Consider the following 14,854-nt stretch of genomic DNA (forward strand, 5'->3'; position numbering starts at 1 on the left):
AGTACGATGCCTTTTAAATATGCTTAATACAAAAGAAGACAAGCAGGTTTAGATACCCCACTTTTCTCTACCTTAAGGGGTCTCAAAGCAACTGGCAATTTCTTCCCTTCCTCACCCCCCCTTTACAAGGCAAGCAGGTGGGGCTGAGAGAGTCCTGAGAGAACTGGGACTGGTCCAAGGTCACCCAGCCTGCCTCATGGGGAGGAGGAGCCAGGAATCAAACAGGGTTCTCCGAATTAGAGCCCACTGTGTTTAGTCACTATACCAGGCTGGTTGCAAGGCTGAGAGGAAACTTAATGCATGTTAGCCAATCTAAATCTAAACATTAAACCACTAATTTCCACCTGACCACATTTCTGGCCTTCTAGTAGCTCAGTTCCCAAGCAAGCAAACTGGTGCCATTTTATAGCTGCCTCTCCTGTGATGATCCAGGAATGTTAAGAGGCAGAGTCTTCCCCTGGCAACTTTGGGGGTGGAGCCAGGAGTATGTAAGATTTGGGTAAGGGAAGGACTTCAACAGAGTATAACGCTGTGGAGTCCACCCTCCAAAGCAGTCATTTTCTCCAAGAGAATTGATCTGTTGAGTCTGGAGATGAGCTATAATTCCAGGAGATCCCCAGGGCCAGTCAAGGTACAAAAAAGAAAATTTATTGATGTATCTGTCGCGTGGCAGAATTACACGTAGGAAGCATAGATCATATAATATAAAATATGTAACAAACTTGAAACAACAGTCATACACACTAAACAACCCCACTAAATACTATCATCTAAATTTTCAGTCCCCTCAAACCCAGCTGGGAAAGCTCAAAGAGCTCCATCACATCTCCCTGGAAAGTACAATGCTCACATTCCATTAGCCATCTTCGATACTATTTGTGGCAAGTCAAATCCTGCAGCCTCTCCCTGGTGTTGACCAGGTTATGAATACCAGGTGGAATGGATTGCATCCATTTTCACAACCATTCGTTCCTTAGATCCAAATTTTGCGATTACGGGATTTGTGCAGATCTTATTGCCTGGTGTCAGAACGTTCGTCTGAATAGGCCGATGTCAGCCATTTCTCCGTGGGTGGGCAGCTCTCTGTTTTCATTGATCTTTCTGCAAGCAAATGCTGCTAGGGACGGAAACCTTCACCATCATAGAAGGCAGGGCTGTCAGTTCTATGTTGGAAAACAGCTGGAGACTTTGGGAGTGGCTCTGGGAGCATGCTGGATTTGGGGCGGGGAGGGACCTCAGTGGCGTATAATGTTATGGAGTCCCCCCTCCAAAGCAGTGATTTTCTACAGGGGAACTGATCTCTTGAGTCTGGGGATGAACTATAATTCCAGGGGATCCCCAGGTCCCACCTGGAGGCTGGCATCCCTAGTTGAGGGCTGTCGTTATAGACATGGGGTAAGCAGCTGCCATCTTGGGCATCTTTCCTGGATTGCCATGGCTATCTTCTACAGCAGCTCATGGCCCGTCACGAGCCATTCCACCTCTTTCCTGGAGCACGCCTGCTTGAGAGGCAGACCGTATCAGACTGTTTCTGAAAGGGATCCTTCTGTAGGCAGTCGGATTCAGTCACGGGACGGTGGCGGCCGTGCAGATTCACGTGTCAAGTGGAGATTGAAGTCTCTTTTGACCGAATTAAAGCAACACAGTCAGCACTGACTCACAGCACCTTTGAAGCATGTAATCTACCCAAAGTACAGTCCTCAGTCTGAGAAATACTGAGGTTTGCGTGCTCAGAGTGAAACTCTGTATCTTCCTGCCAATATTAATGAGGACATTTCTTTTTAAAAATAATCCGATCACTCTATAATTCCGATTCTACCCAAGTGATTTTTTTTTTTGGGGGGGGAGGAGAGTTTAAGTTGCACAGCATCTTACTCAGAGCTTTGGCAATGAAGAGGAAAGCAGATTTCACTGGATTCAAAACTGAAGGGCATCAAAGCTTACAGGGTGTGGCCAGCTGATATTACAGAGTCCAGCACAGGACTCGATTAAGCCTTCTGACCCCTGCCGTCTAAAGGCGCCGTGTGAGACAGCTCAGAGCATCCTAAAGAATAATTGTTGCAATTGGTCTTCAGCTTGTTCTGGGATTTATCCTGGGCATAAAGCCACACACATTGCTGTTCACAGCTGAAAACTGTAAAGTACTGAGAACTGTGGAAAAAAATGCCTGTCTGCAGAATTCCACAGGAACCTGAATTCAGACTCCCAGGCCTACTGGGCCAAAACTTCCTGAACAGGAATTTCAAGTTAACACCTGCGATAGGACAAAGTTATGGACAGGAAGCCCATGTGGAGCTGAGCAAGAACACCTCTCTATTCCCTCCCTCCGGGTCTTTTGGGTGTGGGCCATGGCGGTCTGACATCCAGGGGCTGTGGGTGCATTGGCCAGGGGCTCTTGACCATAATATTTATTTATTTATTATTTATTAATTACATTTATATACTACCACTCCCAGCGTGCTGGCTCGTGGCAGTTCATATCCTATAAAACAGCAGTAAGACATCATGAAACCCCATAAAACATGATAAATTATATAAATTACATATATCAAACCCCCAAAATACACATATGGATGGTGGTCAAAACAATAATTCCTCAACAACACTATGTTGGCACCAGTTGCTAGCTGTCATTCTTATATGAGATGTAAATAGGGAGAATAGATCACACCAATGAATCCGTATTCATGTTGGGAGCCACTCATGGGGCCTTCTGTGGCTCACTGCTCTGTGGTTGGTGGCTGTCAGGGCAGTCGAGGGGGGGGTATTTGGGTCACTTATGTCCTCTCTGCAGAATGGCCAGTGGACACCAGCTAGCACAGCTAATGTGACACTGGTGCTAATGTGACACTGGTGCTGGCAAATAGCCGGAGTCTTAGACGTTGGCAGAGTATGACGTGATTCTGGATCAGACACCGGGAGTTACAAAACTTCCAAGACAAATGTGCCAGAAGCATCTGAGGGGGAGACATGGAGGGGAAGAAGCAGAGACTCCACGTTGTTCTGATCAGATCGGCTTTCCCCACGCGGCCCCCTTCTCTCTCGCACTCACCAGGCGCTGCCTGTTCCGACATTCGGGTGGGCTAGCTCGTCTCCTGCAAACAAAGCCCTGAATCCAATCATAGCTGTGATGTACAGCACCCTGTGGTGTCTTAACGCATACCTTCAGGTTTTCTATCTGAGAGGTAGGGAAAATAAAAATTTGCAATTTGCAAACATAATCTTTGGACAGAAACAGCCTCCTAAGGTTTAATGGGCCTGGCGGCATATTTGGAGATCAAGGCCAACAGCATCTGATCAATATAACACACAGTTCAGCACATTGATTATAGACATACATTCAACATGAGCCAGCAGTGTGACAAAGGGGGTTTTGGGCTGTATCAAACGGAGTATTGTGTCCAGATCACGGGAGGTGATGGTACCGCTTTAGTCTGCTCTGGTTCAGCCTCACTTGGAGTCCTGTGTTCAGTTTTGGCCACCGGTTGAAGAGGGATGTAGACAACCTGGAGCATGTCCAGAGGAGGGCAACAAAGATGGTGAGGGGTTTGGAGACCAAGATATATGAAGAAAGGGTGGGGGAGCTTCTCAGCTCTCTTCTAATTCTACAAGAGAACGTATTTCATTCCAGTTCCCCAGAATGTCCCTTTTTTCTATTGGTAAATTTGAAGTCCTTGGGGAAAAGCAACCCCCTCCCTCGCAGTTCCCACCCCCGGTTCCCATTTGAGGCCTTCCCATCATGATCAGATGTCTTCAGTGGGAGGAGATGTTTCGATTTGAAAATCTGGACCTCCCAATGAGCATTGTTTTGCTGACTTAGAATTAAACGTTTTGTTTAGAAAGGGTTGTTTTTTTTAAAAAAATATGCAAACTGATTTTTAAATGCCTAAAATACACAAAGAGAACAGTGTAACAATATGGTTTGAATTAAAAAAGATTTGTGTACTAACTTTCATGCCAACATTTGTTAAGGCGAGGAACAGATGCTATTTCTGAAAGAGACATGACTCTGCCAAACTGAGCAGTCACAGAAGAGGCATTTATCCAGCAGTTTTTTTTTTTTATACGCTTTCCCCAACAATTCCTTTTCCTGCTAAAAGGAGGCGAGAGCGAATCTCTCTTAGCACCAGCCTGGGGATGCAGTCCTGAGTACTGCACGTTTAAACAAGAGGAAGTATTTCGAATGTCCTTCTCAGCCCTGAAAACAACAACGGTGTCAAAGGCAGACGACAAAAGAACTCTGCATTAGAGACTGCGCATTTACCTGTGCCTGAAAGATGAAGCCATCTGTGAACTGTTTCATTCTTTTGTGTGCCCTCCTCCCAAGGCACCTCATGATGACAATCCTAAAAGAAAACCAACAAAGACCATCAAGAACAAGTCAACCGAACAAGCAAGGCCAGTTAAAAAGGGCATAAAGCAGTGGTTCTCAACCTTCCTAATGCTGTAACCCTTTAATACAGTTCCTCATGTTGTGGTGACCCCCAACCATAACATTATGCAAGCGTTCTTTCACATAAATTAAACCGAAACTGACCAATGGTGTGAAGATTCATTGTTCAGGATTGTATATAAATTGGGTTTTTTTTCTGAGGTTTCTCAGTTCAGTTCTGCCTCTTGTCCCACCATGCTGATCCCACTCTTTCCCGCTGCTCCAGACAGACTCTATCTCGATCTACCCCGCAAGGCTATTATGCGGATGGCACTCCCCCAGCCCAGCTGCTTGCCCTGCTGTGACCCCTGTGAAAGGGTCGTTCGACCCCCAAAGGGGTCCTGATCACCAGGTTGAGAACCACTGGCATAAAGGATATGGAGCAGGCTAAAATGAAACGAATCATACAGTCATCTGGCTAGGACCAGGCTAGAAAAGAGCTAAAAAGAAACTCCTTGGTTGAATAACTTCATGAGGACCTTTCTTTTAGGTAACCCATTCACACTGGGCCTCAGCAAGGAAGGCAGTATGGTCTAGCTCAATCTCAGAAGCTGAGCAGGGTCAGTGCTTGGATGGGAGACCTCCAAGGAAGGCTCTGTAGAGGAAGGCTATAGCCAATCATCTTTGCTTCTCACTTGCTTTGAATACCCCTTGCTGGGGTCACTACAAGTTGGCTGCATCTTGACGGCACTCGATCAGGGCCACTGAGCGAGGATCCTAGAATCATAGAGTTGGAAGGGCCCTCCTGGGGCATCTAGTCCAACCCCCTGCACTATGCAGGACACTCACAACCCTATTGCTCATCCACTGTAACTTTTGCTTCCCCTGGAAAGCCTCTGCTTGGCCTTTTCTCCTGTAGTTTCTCCCTTTCTCTCTCTCGGCCCTCCCAAGTGAGTGAGTGAGAGAGAGAGAGAGAGAGAGAGAGAGAGAGAGATGCTAGGGGCTAGCTCATGCCAGGACACATCCTTAGGACATAAGGAAGGTATGCAGCAAGAAGAATCTCTGAAACTTGCGAGCTCCCTCCTGCTGTTGAGGGTTGAGAAGACCTTTGCCAAAGTCATCTATCATGTGTGTGACCCATGCACAAACACCAGCTTCCTAAGACACCGTGTGAGCCAGACTTGCACTCCAAGGATTTGTCTAATTCCCACATAAATCCAGCCATGGCAAAGGCGGTGAGTAAAGAAACATTCTCTTCTGTTCCTCCTGAATCTGTTTCCTATTATCTTCATTGGGTGCTCCTTAGCATGATGGGAAAGGAAGAGAAAGTTCTCTTTATCCACTTTCTGCATGCATAATCTTATAATCTTGGGTGTCTTTTTCCTCAACTAAGAATTCTCACTCCCATTCCGCAGAAGTTCAATGTTGCAGGAGTGTGGCAAATTGTAATCGCTACTAATATGCAGTTATGCACGACGTCGTACACAATCTGCCACACTCCTGAAACAGTCCCGCTAAAAGAGATTCATTGGAGCGCTTCTAGGGAAATCCCAAAAAGTGGATTCACCCCCCAAAAAGCGCTACTCTCTTGCAAGCAATCTGCAACACTAGCAAAAAAGACCTGTGTGTTAACATTGTTGCGGTTTCAGCAAAGTCCCTCCCCCTGGCTCTCTCCTCTGAACTTCCGGCAAAGCGATCGCTATTTTTTTTTTCTCGGAGCAAGCAGAGAGCAACGAACCGGTAAGCCTTCATTCACCCAGCGAGGCTTCTCTGGCTGCAGTCCCTCCACAGAGCTGCTTTAAAACTCACCTCAAGTCACCAAGCACAACAAAGCCCCGTTTGCAAGTTCCCTTCAACGATGAATCGGCAGCTCACACGCCAGCTGCCAGCTAGATGGGTCTCTACGTTAGGAGGAAGCAAGGAATCAAGGAATCAAGGCACATTCGTTGCAACGTGTGTTTTTCTTTTTTTTTTTTAACTGTTCTTAAAGACAAAGGGGCTTTTCTGGAGCATGGTAACAACTGCCCATTGGCTGCTCGCTTGATTGAGGGCCAGGGGCGGGACAAAACACGGAAAAAATTGCTTCCTTTCTAGCGATTTTTGCTGAGACTGGAAACCTGTGGGAAACGATTGAAACGCAATTGAATTCTACTACAAAATTCCATTTTTTCTTTCTGAAACCAATTTGCCACATTGAACCTTGTGCAGAATGGGCCTCAGTCTCTGTAGCCTTTTGTCATAGAAAAGGGCACTGTAGCATTTTAATAATTTTAGTTGCCCTCTCTGGTATGTTTCCCAGTTCTGCAATATCATTTTTGAGGTACAGTTACAAGGATGATCCTCAACGTTTCCATTGAGTTGCAGCTCTTTCCTTCTCCACCAGCATATATTTAAAGATGGATTTTTTTGTTCCTATGTGCACAGTGTTACATCTTACACCTACAACTCATGTCAGGTCTCAACATTCCCTATTCTATGTGGATGATAAGAAGAAGGGTTGGTTTTTATACGTGGCTTTTCTCTACCAGAAGAAGTCTCAAAGAGGCTTACAATCCCTTCCCAAGATCACCTAGCTGGCTGCATGTTGAGGAAGAGTGGGAAATCAAACCTGGCTCTCCAGATTAGAAACTGCCACTCTTAACCACTAGACCTTCGTTCAAAGGGGTAGAATCATAGAGTTGGAAGGGACCTCCAGGGACATTTAGTTCAACCCCCTTGAGAACGCAGGATCTCACAACTACCTGCCCACAGTGGCCCCCATTTCATGCCCAGATGATGCTCCCCCCCAAACACCAGAATCCCTGGCCAATCTGGCCTGGAGGAAAGTTGCCTCCTGTCCCCAAAGTGGTGATTGGCATTTCTCTGGGCATGCATGAAAGAGCCACAAGAGCCAAGCACCGTCACAATCCCTTCTTCCCACCCATTCACAGAAATAGCTCACAATAGCACAGCACAAAAGCAGTCTGCAGGTTTCTGTGTACGTGTGTTTTCATTCAGCCTCTGAATCCAGACTTCCAGAGCAAGATTATGGGGATCTTTTCTAAATTACATCATGCGAATGGATTGTCAGGATAAAACTGCACTAAAAGGCAAAGAACAGTTTAGTTCTTATCTCCTGTTAAAAGAGGGGGGATGATTGCCATTTCTAAGATGCTCGGCAGGGGAACCTTGCAGATAAATGGCCCAGGGAATCAATCTGTATATTTTCACCCTCTCACTAAAGGAAGCAAGACAGCAGTGAGGTGGGTGAATCCATCACATGGGAGAGGAATCAATGTCCAAAGTTGAACAGCAGCACTGTGGGCAGACTCCTAAAGCCAATCCATAAACTATTTAGGATTGCAACCAAGTTGACAGTGGTGCTACTTGGAGATGTGTTGATTATGTAACTGAAATGTTCAGGGGATGCAGCCTATTGATGACATGCTAAGTTACAGCTGACACTACAATGGCTGACACTACAGCACAGTGGCAGGAATGGGTGGCCCTGGAAGTGTGCTGGGGGAGAAATTGCATCTTCAGGCCCTTCAGCCCATGGTCAGCCAGCAGAAATCACCATGAATGTCAACACTCCCATGGTACTGAATGGGTGTAGAGAGTTAGAACAATTCCTCAGTGGAACTGGCTTCCTTGGGAGGCAGTGGTTTCTCCTTCTTTGGGCATTTTAAAGCAGAGACTAGATAGCCATCTGACAAAAATACTGATTCTGATTGATAAGAATCTGGCTAGGGGTTTCATGACCAGCCACCTCCAGAATGGCATGGCTGGTCCTATTTGTAAAGAAAAAGGTGGGACTCTGGTTTTGTACTGTCTACTGGGGGCTGAATACAATTCTGGCCATGAATGCTTATCCTCTCTCCCTTATAAAAGACCTGCTTTGATATTTGGGGCAGGGGAGAATTTTCATGAAACTGCATCTGAGGGAAGCATATTACTGTGTTTGTTTAAAATAGGGATGAGTGGAAGACATCTTTCAACACCTCTCTGGGGTAGCTTGAGTACTTGGTCATGCCGTTCATCCTCAGTGGGATGTTGGTAGTATTTATAAACTTGATTAATGAGGTCTTGCATGAACTCATCTTCAAAGGGTACTGCTTTATTTTGATGACGTTTTGATCTATTCTGAGATGGTGGGGGATCATGTGCAGTTGGTGCTGAAAGTGCTACAGTGCTTAAAGGAGAACCATCTTTTCCCTGAACTGTTGAAGTGTGAATCTGAGCTGGACTTCCTTGGGTATCACAAGGTCCAGGATGTGGTGGGATGCCCCCCCCCCATGAGATGGCAACTACAGAGTTTATTTGGTTTTGCAAATTTCTATAAAGATTTCCTGACTAATTTAGCTCAAGTTGCCCTTTGATGGACTTGCTAAAGATGAAAGGGACTGGTGATGGTGCGCAGAAATCTGGGCAAAGCTGCAATGAACTAGTGAGTACTAGCAGGCCTTTGAGGAGCTGAAGAGGTGGTTCAAGTTGGAAGCCATATTCAGGCACACCAACCCTGCAGAGCAGTTTATTGTCCAAATAGATTCTAGTGATGTGGATATGGGGTCAATGTTGCTACAAAAGGACCCAAAGGGGTGCCTGCACCCCTGTGCCTACCTGTAAAAAAAGTTTAATAACACTGAGAGTAACTGGGCAATTTGGGGAGAAGAAGCAGTGGCAATAAAGCTGGCATTAATGACTTGGCAGCACTGGCTGGAGGGGGGTGCTGCCCTTTGAGGTTCGGACAAGCCATAAGAACCCCCAGGCTCTTAAACAGCCATGAAAGCTGACTGCCAAGAAGTTCCATTCTTTTCCCTCATTGCATTCATGTTGAAAGATTTCCCAGGCAAGCAAAACTTCCTGGTGGATGCCTTGTCCCAATAGTGGACACCATGCTCTCCCCCCAACCACTGAGATTGGCTGTGATCAACCACAGTCAAGCACAGTGGACAAACATAGCAAATGAGACTCCTGACTGGCTCCAACAGGATTTGGAGGGGGATGCTGAATTTCAATCCATATGTGCTGATCTGACTGACTGGTATGTGTGTGTTTCTATAAGGAGGACTACCTGCATGTCCCCATGGTTGCCTGAAAGCAGGTGTTGCAATTGTGTCATGATAGTTGGGCAGTGGGGCCATTTTAACATCATAAAAGCCTTGCATCTGTCCCAGTGCCTGGCCATGAGAAAAGACATTGAGGCTTATATTCAAGGCTGCCCCACATGCATCATGGCCAAATGGGCTGGGGGCAAGCCCTGGGGAATTCTACAACTGTTTGGAACATCCCCTGCCCTGTGGACTGTAATTTCCATGAATTTCACCACTGACTTAGCCCCTAGCCATGAGAAAACATTCATTTGGTTGGAGGTGGATTTGTTCTCCAAACAAGTACATTTTGTCTCTTGTATTTCTCCACCACCCATGGCGCAATGTCTGACCACATTGTTTATCCAGGACATCTTCAGGCTACATGGGTTGCCCACCAAAGTTGTTTCAGATCAGGGCACTCAATTTGTTGCCAACTTTTGACAGTAGTTTCTGAAGCTGTCAGGGGCAGAGCAAGGGTTGTCCTCTGGTTATCACCCAGAAAGAACAGGTGAAACAAATCCTGGAACAGTATTTGTGCCGCTACATGTCCTTCCAGCAGAATGATTTGACTGATCTACTCCCTTTTTTAAAGTTTGCATACAATAATGCTGTCCATGCTAGCACTGGAATGTTGCCTTTCAAGGTGGTGTATGGATTAGGAGCATGCCCCTTTCTCTTCTGGGAGCTGCTGGTGGACAGAGCTGCTGACCTGAATGCCTGGGCTGCCCGATTCCAACAGTCCTGCCTCAAATGAATTGCTTCCCTGACCACAGCAAGAGACACTTCTAAGGAACTGGCTGACAAGTAGTACTTTCTGGAACCTGTCTGAGGGGAAGTGAGATTTGGTGTATGTCTCTACCAAGCATTTCAGGGGACATTCGGCTGCCCCATGAAAATCCTCCCTCCCATCACCCCAGGGTGGGCTTGAGTAAAAGACATCCTAGTCTCTCACCTTTGCTGGGGCAATCTGCAATATTTTGTGGTCTGGAAAGATTTCCCAGAGGGTGACTGGGAGTGGGTTGATGTGGCTCACATCTGGGCTCCCAAGCTTATTTGGAGTGGTTTCCTCTGAGATGCTTGGTAGAGACATACACCAGACACAAAGAGTCTGACTGGACACAAAGAGTATACACAGTGGTGCCTGGAAGATTACTTGTCTGGCATGCACCAAGTGTTTTTATAAAGCGGAAGGGGCTAGGTTGGGCTTTTGTCCAGCAAGGCTTCTGATTAGCCACCAGAGATTTGCTTCATTAGGCAAACTTTCAAAAAACATGACATTGATAGCAGCTGCCACCCCAGCATAAGGATCTTCACTATCAGGCTAAAGGAAATGCAGCAGCCATTTTGTGGCAGCCATTTTGTTGCTTTGCCCAAATATGTCCACTGGTTCATAAAGGTTGGGGACCCCTGAATAAGATAATCTCAGGCAACCCATATTTGAGACATTCAGAGGGGGCTATCTTAGATAGGCCCCTTTATGTGAGACTCACCAAAACCACTTAATTCATCTCCTTTAATTCTACGATGTAAACATTTCTGAGCTTAGAATGAACTTTCCCATAGAAATGCTGCAAATCAGTGACTTCACACTGCAGGATTTGTTTCTGGGCAGACATCCAGCAATTCAGAATTATCTCTCTCAAGGATGTAACAATGAGAGCTTTGCTAAAACTGTAAAAGTAAATTCTCAAGTCTGCTTTTGTCAACCACTGACACAGTCCAGGTCTGCAATAACATGATGATTTCATCAACCTGACTCCTTCCCATCATGCTTCTCCCAGAAGGGCCCCCACAGATTCACTGTTGCTGTGCCTAGGGATGCCAGTCCCCAGGTGGGACCTGGGGAGCCTCATAATTACAGGTCATCTCCAAACTAATGAGATCAGTTCCTCTGGAGAAAATGGCTGCTTTGGAGGGGGGGGGGCACATAGCATTACACACTGAGATGCCTCCCTGCCCCATTCCTGCCTCATTTTGGCTCCACCCCAAAGTCTCAAGGTATCACCCAACCCCGCTGTGCCCCTAGCTGTCCCCTCCACCCTAAGCCTATAGAACCCAAATATGCCTTCTGACATATCCTCAATGCTTTAGGCTGATCCTGCCTTGAGCAGGGTTGGGACTAGATGGCCTCTATGGCATCTTCCAACCATATGGTTCTATAAGTCTATGAAATGCATGTCCTTCATCTGCTAGGCAAAATGCCATTTAGTTTGGTTTTGACTTGCTTATCTATTTATTTATTTATTTATTTATTTATTTATTTATTTATTTATTTATTTCATTTGTATATCGCCTTTCCCTAGGGCTCAGGGCAGTTCACACAGAACATAACAGCAACAACATCAACAACAAAATCAAACTCACTGATTATAATGTATGAAAGGTAATAGTAATAACAACAATAAACAGAGAAAATAGCATTCAACATAGTGAACTATCTGACAGGCCCATGGTTGTTCCAATCTATCACATGAGTTCAAGGGAGGGAGGTTCAGGGCCCAGTAGATTTTATTTAGTTTTGGTTAACCTCAACCAAAGGCCTGGTGGAGGAGCTCCCTGTGAAAAATGAATGCAAAGTCTGGAGAGGAAGTCGTGAGTTTTATGCATTTCAAGGAATTAGGAATATTAGTGTCATTGAAGTTTTGTTTTTGACCTGTATTATGCCATTTATTTTACTTAGCACCTTGTTGCCACTGATGAAAGTGCAAGTGAAAATGACTATTCTATTTGGATGTTATTCTAGGGGAGAATGAAATAAAAGAGAAAAAGGAGAACACAAAATGGAACAGTGGAATAGTTTGTCTTTCACTGAGGATTGTTACTTTGCCTTTGTTCAGGTTTCGGTGTGAATTGCTCATCTTTAAAGATAGCACTGCCCTTTTATATTTGTACAGCGGGAAATTCAGCTTTAATATCCTGTTGTTGCTTTTTGCATTCATCTGAAAATATACAAGACAATATAAGATCATTTCCTTTCATGGTACTAACACTTAGAAGCTAGCTAACCCCTCTAAGAAGTAAGGACCACAAATGAATTGGTAGATCTTGCTAATAGGGTTCATAGATATTTTTGTTAAAATTACTGGACATGTCAAAGCTTAGCCCCTTCTTCCTGGGGCATACACAACCTCTTCCAAGCCCAAAGAGCACCTCTTGTCTTGGTAAATGTGTCAGTTGATTTAGACCGTTCAGTATTTTTACTGACATTAAAGATAAAACTGTGTTCACATTTTGCCTGGTGACTTCCTTTGCATTTTAACTAGAAGCCGAAAGTGTAGGGCAGCTGAAAAGTACAGTGAGCGCTGGACGGCGTGCCCATGTACTGGGTAAAACCCGACCAGTGTGTCATTCCTACTCCCCTGGGTGCTGCTGGATATAGTTGGCATCAGGCATCATCTCAAGCCACCGGACAACACAGAAACCAGGAGCTGCTCTAAAGGCAACCCCTGGCTAGGCCGGTCTGAAAAAAAATCCATATAGTACCTCTTTAGTACTGTGTACATTGCCTTTCGTGTGGCTTCCCTTCAGAATGCTGCATGGGCCACCCCCACTTGGATTGCCCTCACTGCACCTTGGGAGTCAGGCTACCGACAGCCCCTCGGGAACCAGCCTGTCCAGTAAACAAACAGAGGTGGTGCAGCCCCAGACGGCATCGCAGGGAACGCAGACCAATGACTCAGGCTAAAGGCTGGAGACACCCAGACAGAAAGCCACCAACAGGAATGTCAAGATTTCTGCCAAAGCAGGAGTTCTGCAACATAAAAGGCATACTGTAAGACAAACAACAATTGGCTCGCTTTTGGGAGAGCTGGTAGAACGGAGCGGCGGAGAAGCTGCAAACGGGGCGAGATGAGGTGGTAGGAAATCCTTCTTGCCATGCTGCTTCCGTCCTGATCTGACCCGGCTCTTCCAGGTCGCTGCGATACAAAACTAGAAAAGAGCCATTCGGATTTCCCAAAATCCTTCCACTCTTAAGAAGCCCCTCAGTTCAAAAGACTCTTCTGTTGCTGAAAAACTCACATATGCAACGATTTAGAAGGGGAGGGAATGCGGACCTTCTCAGGGGGGAGGCAAAACAGATAAGCAACCTCAGGGCAGACATCTTTCTTGCTTGCATGAGTGGGCAATGCATCTCACCTTAATTCCCCACAGCGGAGAAGCTCTGAGGATCTCAATCCCAGGTTTGGTTCTCCTAAGCCAAGAGAGCCACAAGAATCGCACTGCCTTTAGAATATCTCATCTTACCTACCTGGGTACAAACAAAATTCAGAGCATCTTTTTGACTGGGGAGGAGCCCCTGAAATATTTTCTGGATTTGGAGGAGCCCCAGAACTGGGCTGGAAGTGATGTCAGCTGGCCATGCCTCCCTGACATATCTGACTGGGGTGGTGGGGGAGAGAGAAAGGGAGCAATTTGAGGCAGGGGTAGGTTCCAGGCTCCGCCCCCTTTCCTAGGCATGATAACCACGTAGAACATTACCCTCAAGTCAATGGAAGTGGGTGGTTTCCTGCTTTCATGGCAATGTCAGGAATAGCTTGTGGCTGAGTCCATTAAGGCAGGAGATAGGGAGCCTTTGGGGAGCTCTCAGGTAGCCCCAATCCCTGGCTTAGAGGAAAGCAAATAGCTACTTCCTTAGCAGACCCCCCCCAGAAGAGGCTGGATCATGAACCTGTGAATTAGAGGAACAGCAGTATTACAACATCTGCTGAAAAAGGGGTCTCTGAACAGAGACACCCAATGCTCCTAGAAGGCACTGGAAAGGCCTCTCTCCCTCCTGCCTTTCATTAAGAAATGAGGAATGTTCACTCTGGAGCTGCACAGCAGGGCCCACCATGGCCTGGAAGACCAGCAATACTGTGAGGGCTTCATCTTTCCAGAGTCAATGCTGCCATCTTGCTTTTCTGTTGCAGACCAGCCACGCTGTCCCCCTGGAAACAGCCTAATTAGGGGTTTCTTATCTCAAGGAGAACTGGCCAAGCTAAGGTCAGCATGGTTAGTTGGGATGCCAGGGTAAGCCTAGGCAAATATTTGCTTCCGTATACTTTTGGTAAAGTTACAGGGCTAACAAGATCCGTTTCCTCCTGGTTTCCTTGCCAAGTAACTATGCCTAGTCTTCTGGGACTGTTCTTCCAGCAATCTCTCCTAGAGAAACCATCCATCTGTGAATTAACAGTGGGGTCTACAAAACAACAAAAATGACTAACTGGCATCCTGATAACCCACCTCAAAAGCTTCAAGTTATGGTTAGCTTTAGAGTTTAAAAGCTAAATAGACAGGGTGATGCGGCGACGAAGAAGGCAAATGCTGTCTTGGGCCGTATCAACAAAGGCATTGCATCAAAACCACAAGATGTTCTAGTCCCACTATATACCACATTGGTGAGACCCCTCCTGGAGTCCTGTGTGAAGTT

The 14,854-nt window shown here is 46.1% G+C and overlaps 1 long non-coding RNA gene across 2 annotated transcripts; it reads right to left on the reverse strand.

Annotated features, from left to right (window-relative positions):
* Positions 1 to 626: 626 nt before the first annotated feature.
* On the reverse strand, positions 627 to 13,191 carry LOC143828589 (uncharacterized). 2 transcript variants are annotated; one of them, XR_013227749.1, is made up of 4 exons: positions 12,928 to 13,191; positions 6,182 to 6,273; positions 4,265 to 4,346; positions 627 to 3,506 (listed from the first exon to the last, which is right to left on the reverse strand). It is a non-coding gene; the product is annotated as an uncharacterized LOC143828589 (long non-coding RNA). The 2 variants fall into 2 exon arrangements; XR_013227754.1 differs by lacking the exon at positions 12,928 to 13,191 and having other exon boundaries at positions 6,182 to 6,280.
* Positions 13,192 to 14,854: the final 1,663 nt, after the last annotated feature.

Source organism: Paroedura picta, chromosome 2 (genome assembly GCF_049243985.1).
Source record: "Paroedura picta isolate Pp20150507F chromosome 2, Ppicta_v3.0, whole genome shotgun sequence".
NCBI classification, from domain to species: Eukaryota; Metazoa; Chordata; class Lepidosauria; order Squamata; family Gekkonidae; genus Paroedura; species Paroedura picta.